The sequence below is a fragment of the Cryptomeria japonica genome, chromosome 1, assembly GCF_030272615.1.
Source record: "Cryptomeria japonica chromosome 1, Sugi_1.0, whole genome shotgun sequence".
Lineage (NCBI taxonomy): Eukaryota > Viridiplantae > Streptophyta > Pinopsida > Cupressales > Cupressaceae > Cryptomeria > Cryptomeria japonica.
The window spans coordinates 582865462-582878050 of record NC_081405.1 but is presented as its reverse complement, the minus strand read 5'-3'; the positions used below and the strand labels follow the sequence as shown (position 1 = coordinate 582878050).

The 12589-nt window shown below is 36.9% G+C and overlaps 1 protein-coding gene across 2 annotated transcripts in view; it reads left to right on the top strand.

Annotated features, from left to right (window-relative positions):
- Nucleotides 1-12589, top strand: part of LOC131028053 (DExH-box ATP-dependent RNA helicase DExH1) — a 187239-nt gene that overhangs the window by 82304 nt on the left and 92346 nt on the right. The gene's annotated exons all lie outside the window — the stretch shown is intronic.

Sequence of the window (12589 nt, the reverse complement as noted above, 5' to 3'; positions counted from 1 at the left end):
GTACTCATGGTGCTTGGCATGTGGCACTTATTTATGAGTTCTATAATAATGTTGTTAATGCCTTTCTATCACATCCTTCTTTTTCTAAGCCAATGTCATTGATTTCAGGTTTTTGATGCTCACGAACTGTGGTACTGATCATGTATTTCAATCAGTTTGTTTGGTGATTAATGTTGATTCATTGAGCTATGTTGTTTAGAGGTTGCCACACAATATCATTTTCCCTGTTGTATCTTTGGGCCTATGTTTGATGGTGCTTCCATTATGCATTTTTGGTGCTCATCAATTGCTACTTTGTTCAATAGTCATTTGTTGCACCTATTGTGTTGTTTTCTAAATGGCTCTATCTCAATGAAATTTACTAACTATGAATGTATAGATATTTCATATTAACTAATCTTCTAATATAATGGGGGCTGTATCTGTGTATGTACTATGATGCAAGCATTCATTCAAATGTGGTACACCCCCTTTGTTTGGATTATATTCATTATTGAAAAAACCATTTGAATTGGATTGTTCTCAACCAATAATCCGGTCCCTTTGCATCCATGATCAATGAGCATTTATCAAGTCTAACTGATATTATTATTATCCCGAATCCCAACCATTGGTAGCCTTCTTTCGTTCCACCATGCACAGCCTAATTTGCATCATGATGTTTTAATATGCTTCTCATTGATATCATCACAAATATTGCATTTAATCTACTTCTTTCTATTGATATTTCTTGATTCAAAGAGATATTTTATGGGGCAATTCAGTCTTGATTTGCTAATGCAAGTTTAAATATGCTTTATTAGTGGTAGATATTCAAACTTGATCCACCATCAATTAAGGCAATTTAGAGAATATAGCTGTGATTTCTATGGTTATCTTAGGTTAGTGATCGTTTTCTAACAATTGTACTTCTGCATGTGGTTTACCGCATAGTTGGAACACTCGTAGAGTACTCGGCGAAAACTCGCCGAGTTTCTATGGTCTGAGAGTTTTAATGACTTAAACTCATTGCAAAAACTTGGCGAGTCCGTAAAAAAACTCGGCCGCCTGTCTGCATAAGCCGAAAATGGCCAAAAGTGACTTTATTTCATCATTTTGAGTTGGGTTTTTTGCTGAGAAGGGGGAAAACACACTCCAACACTCTTGCAAGGTGATTTCCACCGATTCTTGCCAATTCCAAGTGAATTTGACGCGGATTTGAGGTGGTTTTTCAAGAAAAATCAGATTCCTAGGTAGGTATTTTTTTGTCCTATGCTTTTAAAAAAAATTTATTTAGTTTTTGTTGTATCTAGATGAATAGAAAATCATTCCTAAGTAGTCAAAAATCTTTTTGAGTCATTGGAACAAGATTGAATGCTATTTTTGACAAGTTTTGTTGAATTTTTCACTATTTTTTTGAAGAATCTCTAGTTTTTGAAAAAAAATCAAACTCTAATAGTTTTTTTTTTTTAAAAACTTTGAATGATGTCTAAAATTATTTCAACTAATTTAGATAGTTTGCTAAATTGTTTAACTAAAATATTAACTTTCTTTTTTCACTTTGTATGTGTAGGTTAACTAACCGTTAATTATGGCAAATTCTAATTGGTCACTCGAACCATGCCCATCTAGATATGTAGGCACTTGTCCTAAAGGTGCTAGAGATAGGGCTTGGAGGTATGCCTATGAAGGACCGGATACTGGGGCAACGATTTGTATAAAATGTGAAAAAATACTTCATGGAGGCATAAACCGCCTCAAATACCACCTTGCAGGCATAGACAAGCATGATGCTAGGGAATGCATTGGGACCAATGATGAAATAAAAAGAGAAATGAATGCCCTACTTTTAGCTGGGGAAGAGAAGAAATTGCAAAGGGAGAGGGCAAAACTAGCCATGAGATCAGCCATAGCTTATTCTCAAGGTGCTTCTATTGACTTTGAAGAAGAAGAAGAAGCACTTCAAGGCATAGTGGGCTCTCGTCGTGGCCCATGTATCCGCAAACCCAACACCACCTCGCCCATCGCTTCTGCTTCCTCTAGCAGAGTACCTGGCACTGGTGCATCACCATTAGGGACACAATCCATAGGTAGTTATTTTGTGCCCAGGAACAAACCTGGAGCACAACCATCATTAGAGGCCATTGGATGGAGTAGGGAGGCACATGAGAAAACAGACATTGCATTTGTTGATTTTTGGTACTTCAACAACATCCCATTCAATGTGGCAGACAATCCTTATTGGTTGAATTTGGTGACCGCAATGACAATTTCAGGAAAGGGGTACAAGGCCCCTTCTCGCAAGGATTTGAGTGGGAGGTTAGTAAATAGTCTATTTGATTTCATTTTTAATTGTTTTTTAGATTTCTTGTTTATTAAATCAAAATTGTGTACTTAGACCTAATTTCATGTTGTTCTTGTAGGTTGCTCACAAATGCAGTTGATAGGGCAAAAAAAGTGGAGGACCAAAGAAATGAATGGAGAAAATATGGCTGCACCATTCTTTCTAATGGGTGGACAGATGGCAAAATCCGCACCATCATTAATTTTTTGGTTGCTTGCAAGGACAATATTGTGTTCTTGAAATCGGTTTATGCCTCCAGTAAGGTGAAAAATGCAGAAACATTGGCTGGAATGTTGGAGCACATTGTCATGGAGGTGGGAGTAGAGAATGTGGTGCAAATCATCACAGATAATGCAACAACATATAAGGCAGCAGGTAGAATCCGTTTGAATTATCACCTTTAGCAATATTTTCATTTGTTGTGGCTTTGTTTTTCTTGGTTGTATCTTTCTTAAGAATAACTTCTTCTTTTGCAGGTAGAATCCTCCAAGATAGGCACCCCACTCTTTTTTGGACATTTTGTGCAACACATGTCCTTGACCTTCTTTTGGAGGACATAGGAAAACTTGATTGGGTGATTCCAGTTGTGGAAGATGCAAGGAGGAACATGAAATATATTCACAATCACCCTTGGGTTCTACATTTGATGAGAGAGCATACCCAAGGGAGAGATTTGGTCAGAGCTGGTGTCACAAGGTTTGCAACGATTTTCTTGACGTTGCAAAGCATTATTGCTGCATTGACTTCTTTGAAACAAATTTTTGTGATTCAAGCATGGCTAGACTCACCTTATTCAAAGAAGGCTGAAGAAGAGGGCGTTGCATGCATAGTCTTCAACAACCATTTTGCACAAAGGTTGCAGAGATTATGAAGGTAACTTCAAAACTTGAATTGTTAATTATTCTTGATTCAAGCCTCTCATTAGTAATTTGTAACTTCATTAATTAATCTTTTTATAATTTGCATTTTTCAATTGCAAGTGTCAGAGCCCTTGGTTAGAGTTCTTCGCTTGGTAGATGGGGATAAAACCCCAATGGGGTATATTTATGAGGCCATGGATAGGGCCAAGGAGTCTATCAAAAATTACTACAAGGGGGATAGACTCAAATTTGATCCATTTGGGAAATTATTGATAAGAGGTGGAACAATCAGCTCCACCAACCCATTCATGCAGTAGGGTACTTCCTCAACCCTCGTTTTAAGTTCAGGGGTTCTTACTTAGATCCTAATGGAGAGGTCCTTGAGAGCCTCACTACATGCATTCAGAGGATGATACCGAGGTTGAGGTGAGAGACCTCATTGTGGCAAAACTCCAAAATTCTGAGGAAGCAAGGGGTAAGCTATTCTCTTCAGAGTTGGCCATAAGAGGAAGAACCACTCAAACCCCAGGTATAACATTTGCCATTTGGGATCTAAAGTGATTGATAAATTGATAAATTATGTTTTCACTTTTCTCTTTGCTTTCTAACTTTTCAATTTTTTTTATTTTGCAAATGCTTGGTGGCAAAGTTGGGGTGGAAACCCCAAATCTCAAAAAATTTGCCCTCAGAATCTTATGTCAGCCTTGTAGTTCATCCAATTGTGAGTGCAATTGGAGCTTGTTTGAAGCCATCCACATGAAGAGGAGCAAGTTAGCGCAGAAACACCTCAATGACCTTATCTTTGTGCAATATAATCTTCGACGGCGCGTAAGGAAGGTAGAGGAAGCAACAGGTGGTCCAATTGACTTGGATGATATAGATCCTTATAGTGATTGGACATCACAAGAGCAACCTCCATTGTTTACAGAGGATGACATCGCTGATTTGGAGAGGCAGGCTATGGAGGAGGAGGGGGGTGGATTTGGTTTCACGTTGGATGACATTGAGGAGGATGAGGAGTCATTGCCAGTGCCAGGACCAGGTAGAGACATAGCTTCATCCAGGATGGAGGACGAGCCATAGCGTGAGCCAGACATGCCGAGCGAGGAGGCACAGTCACACTCACGAGTCACGCCACGCCCACGGCCACAATAGATTTCTAGGACTAGACCTTCTAGTTCTACCTCTCCCCCAGTTTATACTAGAGCTGGGAAGAGGAAGATGTAATTGTAATGATGTATTTACTTTTAGTTTTACAAAAACTATTTACTATTTTTCTTCCAGCCATCAACATTCCTCATGAGGATGTGATTTTGTACCCACTTTGCATTTAAATATATCTAGACTTAGCTTGTTTCTTTTGTGTTCTCATTTATTGACTCATTGGATGTATCTTCTCATTGAATTTTGCAAAAAAAATGCATTTTTAATTAAATTTAAGCGTGTTTTTAAGCTGCCGAGTTTTTTGCCAGGTTTTTGTTGAGTACTTGCCGAGTTTTTCCTGAGTTTTTTTTCAGGCCTTGGCGAGTTTTATCTAATGGCGAGTAGTTCAACTATGGTTTATTGTTTGGGATTGGACTAGAGGTGGCAAGCTCCATATTTTAAGATTGACCACTACTATAAAGAATAAACTAAAGTTAAACATACACGTCTGCTGATAATTGCTAACATCCTTTTTTCTTGTCTCTCTTGTCTATTTATAAAGTGCTTGGGTTAATGGTTTCAAAGCTGATTTTGATGTTAAGTGAATTATATTGGATTGTTGTCAAAGTTATCCTAGAATTAGGATAAAGTACAGCTGGATACTCCTCTGCCCCTCCTTGGGTGTGCATATCCTTGTATCCGATATGGTCCCCGTCCGGATGCATGCCAGATACTATATCCATATGTGGCCAAACAACCTTGATTTTCCAATTGTGCCAAAAACTATGTGATTTTTTTTTTTTTTTTAAAAATTGATGTAAATCTTCCTGAATTTAATTTAAAAAAACTTCATTCTTGCAATTTAAAAAAAAAATTGGTATAAACATAACCTACAGCAAATGGGAAAGACAAATGAAATGTTTTTTTATTTGAGCAATCCATTTTTTTGGGTTAGCTTCCTATGTAACTCTACTATTTTTGCATATTTTAAGTTGTTAAATCAACTTATAATTATTTATGTAGCAGTTATGTGTTAAATATGTGTATGTTCTTTTTATGAATGTCATATCCAGCCGTATCCATGTTGGGGGTCTTAAAAAATGGCCATATCCATATCCATATCCGTATCTGTGTTTGTATCCATATCCGTGTCCAACTTTGCTTTTATTGTACACATTTCCAAAGCCAAAGAAGCAATGGATAAATGTCAGTGTATCCGTATCTGTATTTGCATGTATGGAAGCCAAAAAAAGGAAATGTGTTAGGATTGCATGCCTTTGAAATGATGGTGAAGAAGAGTTGAATAAGAATTGATAATGACTAATTTGTTGTTCCCTAGTGCTTGCAAACTCAAACATCCCTACTAAAAAAGCCATTGTCCAAAATGAGGAAAGATAATCACTTTTCTAGGTTGAACATATTTAGCAAGATGTGAGTGAGGTTTTAAATGAAAATCACAAGTTAATGCTGAGTTTTTGATAAGTAATTCTTGATTTTTTTGCAATATCTTGCTACCAAGTTATTTTGTGATAGAATCATGGGCCAATATGACTCCCAATTTGTGTGAATTTTGCATCTTCGAGGGAGACTATGGCATAGGAGAATCCAGTGCTATAGTGGGAAATTTGTGGGCCTTATTCATTGACAACCACACTAGCCATTTGCCCTTTGTTTTTCTAGTTCTTCTAATGCTGGGAGGAACTAGCTTGGATACAACTTCATCCACTCTATAAAGAGGAACAAACTTACCTTTAGGAGAGTGCAATCCATTACATTAGATTGACTGCAATATGCTCATGTACAAAGATGGTCCAACAATACAATGTGATGTATAGCCAAATGAGCTAGCATAGATTGATGATGATTGACATGAGAGCATCTTAAGTCAAAATAAAATGTCCCAAAATGAAAATTTGGCAACTTGACAATTTTTCAAAAAAAAAGCATGTTGTCCAACATTGTTTGATCATAGAATTTTTCGGAATGGGCAGGTGAGATCATATAGTGACTAGAATCAATTCAAATACACATGCTAATGGCAAGCCACACAACTAACAATGTAAACAATGCAATGATAAATCTGAAGGAATGATGGTTCTGGTAGTTCGACTTCTAGAATGATTACTAAAAACATAGCAACAAAAACCTTTTGGGGTAAAATCAACAAACCAAAAGTAATTTCTTTTGAAAAAATTGGGAAAGAATCGGATTTATAGAAAAAAAGGCGAAAACTTGTAGAAAAGGGACAAAAACTTGTTTTTGAAATTTGAAGGCATTTACATAGCATAGAGACATAGAACAAATAAAATTGTGAGTTTAACCCATGAATTGTATTACAATGTCTTTTGTTGCTTATATTCATATTGCTAATTACATTGCATTGCATAGTGCATAAATAATAACTAGATGTTGATAGTTTACAAATTTTCAATTACAATCATGTCGTTTGCCCTATCCATGGCTTCATATAAATAGTCCATGAGGGATTTCTCCCCATCCACCAATATCAAAACTTTTTCACTAATGTCTAAGTGAACTCAAAAGTTATATCCCACTTCCTCGTCATGCCCTCATTCTAATCAAGTTTTGTATGTGACAACAGATCCTAATAACTAGTGGGAGCCTAGGAGTAAAGACCAAAATGGGATTAAGGCCTTTGAAACACAACAATGATGCACACCATTTTCACAATTTTATTACTTAAAGTCTAAAGATGACATTAGGTGCACATGCACTTTTTTGTTTATAAAAATGTTTTTAAAAAGTAAATTTTGTTTCTTATTATCATTATATTAATTATGTCAAAACTAATTATTTAAGAAAAGTATTTAAATTTATAGTTAAAATCTAAAATTTTTCTTATTGAATCCTCTTGTCGCGTTTTTGATATAGAGGTGTAAAGCCTACTATGCCTAAAAATAAAATGAAATAATTCATAATAAATAAAAATAGTCAATCAAAAGTATCAATGAATAATGTTCCAAAGTAAAATAAAATAATTTCAATTAAATTAATATATAATTAGTATTAATTAAAAATATATTATATCTTAATTCATAGATATTAATAAATATTTTAAATTTAAATATTTATTAATACTCTATAAATACAATTTTTTATGTAAAATATAAATTAAATAACAGTAAAAAACAATGATTTCAAAGAGTTCTACTTTTGTAGACTGTGACGATGTGTGTTAGAAGGAATTTATCTCTCAAACGGAAGAAACAGTAAGGAGGTCTTGCATAGGGACTTTATATGTGTGAAATGACCGTGGAATTGGAGACTCTATTACTAGTTTTGGATCTGGAAACAAGATTGGGTGTTGTTTTTTTGATGCAGAGACATAAAACCTACTTTGTTGCAAAAAAAGCCACTGAAATCCAGAGAAAAACATTGGATTTATTTAAAAATATGTTGAAATCATTGCTGCACAGGAAAGAACCTCCAAATTGCGTTAAATAAGGTTAAAATCAGTCAAAGGAGCACAGTCAACAATTTATTTGAAAATTGCAATTTTAATTGGGAAAAAACCAGCAAACATGCTGTTCCGCAGTTAATTGTTATTTTTTCATGCTTTTTGCTTCAATGATTAAAACTACATTCTTGGCAGAGAATCACATAGAGTTACATAAGGAGTTAAAAAAATATGAATGCTTGAAATGTATAATGATTGTAGAAACCCTTATATTTATAATTATAATATAACGAGCAAAGAGTAATCTTAAGAAAGCTTTCAAATTCATTCAATATGCAAGATTGAAATTTTAAATAATTACCAAAAAGCTGCTACAACAGTCACTAAACTTGTATAACAGCAGCTGGCAAATACTTTAATAAGGCTGAGATAGTACATCTGCAAAGGACAAAGAATGACAATTACAGATACGTCTCAGCAGCTATAACCAATCGTAAGATTTATTCCAAAGTTAACAGGAGACTGAAAGAAAATAATGGTAGAATTTGTCCATCTTGTATAGGAATCCAAATATCTTCTAAAATGCTACAATGGATTCTCCATCCCTTGGAAGATAGTACGACAACTTAAGACCCAACACAAATGAAAATATTGAGTGAGTGCTTATCTGTCAAAATGGCACAATGCTCACAAAAATTATGTAAACTTTATTTTGTACAGCTGCCACAAGCAAATGAGGGTCTTCTGTATTATACATCACTTATCTTTTCTCAAATAAAATCTTCAATTGAAATTGGCATCACAACTTAAATATCAATTCTACAATATTAATAGTTTAGTTGGAATTATCAGCTAGTATGACCAAGGAAATAACAACATACAATGGTAGGTCAGAAATAACATAAAGATTTGTGACTTAAATAACAAGGACAATCTAATATTCTGAAATTTTTTCAAAGTTGGAATCAAATATAAAATTTGCAAACTCAATAACTGCAAGGACTGAATTGGAATCTAGAAATTCTTCAATACCTTCAATTCATAACATGAAGTTGGAGCTAAGTGCAAATGTTCAACGCTAGTTATAGAATCTTCAATATACATTTGAAATATCTTTTGTCACATAAGCAATCCTTGGATGGAATCGTTTTTTAATGGGTATGAGGTTTTTTTTACCCAAATCCAATTCAGAAACCAAGAGGGGTTTTGTCCCCTGATCTTGATACCAAGAGGGTTTACATCCTTTGGCTAAAACATGAACACTAGGTGCTTTATTTTTGATAAAGGGGTTTTGACAGCAATACAACGAATGATCCTTCTCTCTATCTAATTCTTCCTTACAATAACTTTTTGATGGGAATTTAATATTATTATTTTTTCCCTTTTCCCTCCAAAAACTTGATTTAAGAATTGTCTAGAAAGACCTTTTTATAAACACTACTTTTGGCCCCATTTCCTAGTGACACTTCATAAAACAACTTTTTAATATTGAAACATAAGTTGCGTTTTTATTAATAATTTAATATAAAATAAAGTAACATTTTGGGCAACTTATGTTAAATTCTAAAATTATTTACTTAGCTCAAAAGGGGACATGACACAAACAATATCATGTAATCACTAGAAATAGGCACAAGTATTTATGGGGTTTTCAAAGTCGTGGCTCTAAAGAAAAACATGCAAAGTAATCTCCATGTAGGATGAAGAGGAAGTACATGCCTAAAATTGGAACTAAGGTTGGTTGTGGAGATGATACACATAGAGTAGGAATAGGGAAAGAAAAAGAAGATCAAGAAATCATGTGAATGGAGAGTGTGTGAATTTGTGGAGGCTCACACATTAGAGGGATCAAAAGGCACAATTGTCTTGAAGAACAATCATACACATAAACTAGTAGGGCATGAAGGAATATGAGTGTGTGGCTCTACACACAAGTGCATTGTTTGATGAAGCACTCATAGGATTTGCAGTATTGATGTGCTGGCATTTGGATGTGGATTGGGAAGGACGAAATGGTGAGCATAGATGGTTGGTTACTCAGGTGGTAGACCAATCAAATGGACTATGGAGAAAATGAGATTAGTGAGATAGATGATTTGATTGTGTTAAGGTGTTCAAAGCCATGTGATCATTATTGTATGTTGAGTTGGTGATTTGAATGAAAAGGGCATTGTGGGTGCTCACTAATGGAGAACAAGATTTTGAAATTGCAAACTGTCATATAAGCTGAGGCAAGGAGTGGGGATTAGGTTTTAGGACCCTTGCAAGATAGATGTAGAGAGAAAGGGTGGAGGGAGAAACCTAAGAATAGTTTGGGGAAAAGTCTACCAATGTGTGCACCTATATGAGTTCACTAGAGCCAAAGTGCTCATTGTATAAAAGGGGTATATCCTATGATATAGCTGCAACCTTATTCCCTGTGCTAATGAAAAAATTAACTTTTCTTTTTATTGTAGGCTATGTGTGTGTATTGGCTATGTGGCTAAGGAATCCCTTCGTTGGGATCCTAGATAAGTAATGTTAGAGTTCAGGTTACAATTTTGGGAAAGACAATTGGAGAAGGTGAGTAAAATAGGTTTGCGATGAGAGGACCACAACAATGTGTAGTTGAGAGGAGATATTAATGAGTAACTCGCAATTTGCCAAGTTGTAAAGTGTAGAAACTCTAGACACGTGGAAGTGGGAAATGGTTATAGATAGGTGAGATTCATGCCTGGTTTGAGGTTTGAAGGAACGGGTTGCGTAGATGTGCTTAGAAAATTGTTGAGTAGAGGCACTTGAGTTGTTATGAAATATCCTTTGTCCTAATGAAGATTGAAAACAAGGAATATTTGCTGTCCAAGTTGCATGTTATGCAGTTCAAAGGTTTATGTGTTATGCTGATAACGTTTTCAGATTGTAATGATGACCAGCACACATGAATATCTCAAGAAATAACAGCTCCTAATTGATCCTTTTGACTGATAATGAACAAAAGATGCATATACAACTGTCTCACATGGAAATAAGTCAAACTAGACTCAAAATCAAGAGCTGACAGCAAACTGACATATTGTCAAACACTTGTCACACGTCCTCAGATAATTATGAAAGATAGCATAATTAAGATGCAACTCCAGACTCTTTCCTCCTTATTTCATTTGGTCATCTAAGAATATTACATAGACAGCTAAAGAACAATTACATGGACCTTCATTAATGATCAATTTTCAGACATTCTGAGGACACATGGACTGCAACTAAACTCATCCATTCATACTGATAATTACAATGAAGATTAGGTTGTAGATGAACCTGGTGTCAAGTGCTGTGAAGAAGCAAGCAATATCACATGTGAAAGGGCCTCCAATGTGCAAGATCGAACCTCTTCCTATGTTGCCCCTGCTGCTGCAAATGGAAGGTCTGAAGACGGACCTAGACAAAATACGGGTAATTGTGGAGATGGAGCCTCCTACGGATGTCACTGGGGTAAAGTCCTTCCTGGGCCATATCGGCTATTAAAGGAGGTTCATAAAAAAATTTGCACAAATATCCCACACCTTGGACAAGCTTACTCGCAAGGGTGAGCCGTACACCTGGGGGATCCCAGAGAGTGAAGCATTTGAGGAATTGAAGACGAGGTTGGTAGTTGCTCCCATCCTCGCTTACCCCAACTCGGACAGGGAGTTCCATGTCCATGTGGACGCTTCAAACTTTGCGATCGGTGCCACACTGGCCCAAGTGGGAGATCACGGGTTCGATCATCCTGTCTATTTTGCCAGTAGACTGTTATCCAAAGCGGAGAAAACTTACAGCACAACAGAACGGGAGGCATTGGGGATGATCTATGCGGTACAAAAATTCAGACACTATCTGTTGCCGACATCGTTCACATTCTACGTGGACCATCAAGCCCTCATGTACTTGGTCAACAAGCCGATAATTTAGGGAAGGATTAGTCGATGGCTACTCTTGCTGCAGGAGTTTACGTTCACAATAATTGTACGGCTAGGCAAATGCCATGTCATTGCTGACCAATTGTCCTGGATCAGGTCCGGAGAGCCGCCAGAAGGGGTAAATGACGACTTTCCAGACGCCCACCTATTCAAGATCGCATTACTATCACCATGGTATACTGCCATCGGGGAATATCTCTCCACCTCGGTATTCCCCCAAGGCATGCCGCCGAGAGAGCGAAGAAAGCTTGTGTTGAGAAGCCGCACATTCCAGCTGATTAATGGTTTATTGTATAAAATGGGGACCGACGAGGTGTTACGTCGGTGTGTGATGGAGGAAGAGGTGCCAACCATCTTGAGGGAAGCACATGAGGGGCCCACAGGAGGCCATATGGGACCGGACACTACGGCAAGGAGGGTGTTGCTAGTAGGCCTCTGGTGGCCCACGTTGTATAATGATGCGAGAGAATGGGTAGTAGGTTGTGATAGCTGCCAGAGAGCGGGGAGGCTGTTGAAAAGGGATTTCATGCCCCTTAACCCTTCGCATGCTCAAGAACTATTCGAGTGCTGGGGGCTGGATTTCATTGGGCTTCTCAAAGTGAGCCGCGCCAGGAGGTGTCGCTACATTGTGGTAGCCACCGAATATTTAACCAAGTGGGTTGAAGCGCGAGCCCTACCGGACAACTCGGCCGTAAGTACAGCAAGATTCATCTACGAGCAAATTATTACGCGGTATGGGATCCCTATGCAGTTGACAAGCGACAGAGGCGGACATTTTGTGAACCACGTGATTAAACTCCTTACTACAGAATTCAAGATTTTCCATTCACTATCTAGCCCCTATTACCCGCGAGCCAATGGGCAGGCTGAGGCTACAAACAAGATTATTGTAAGCGTGATATACAAGTCA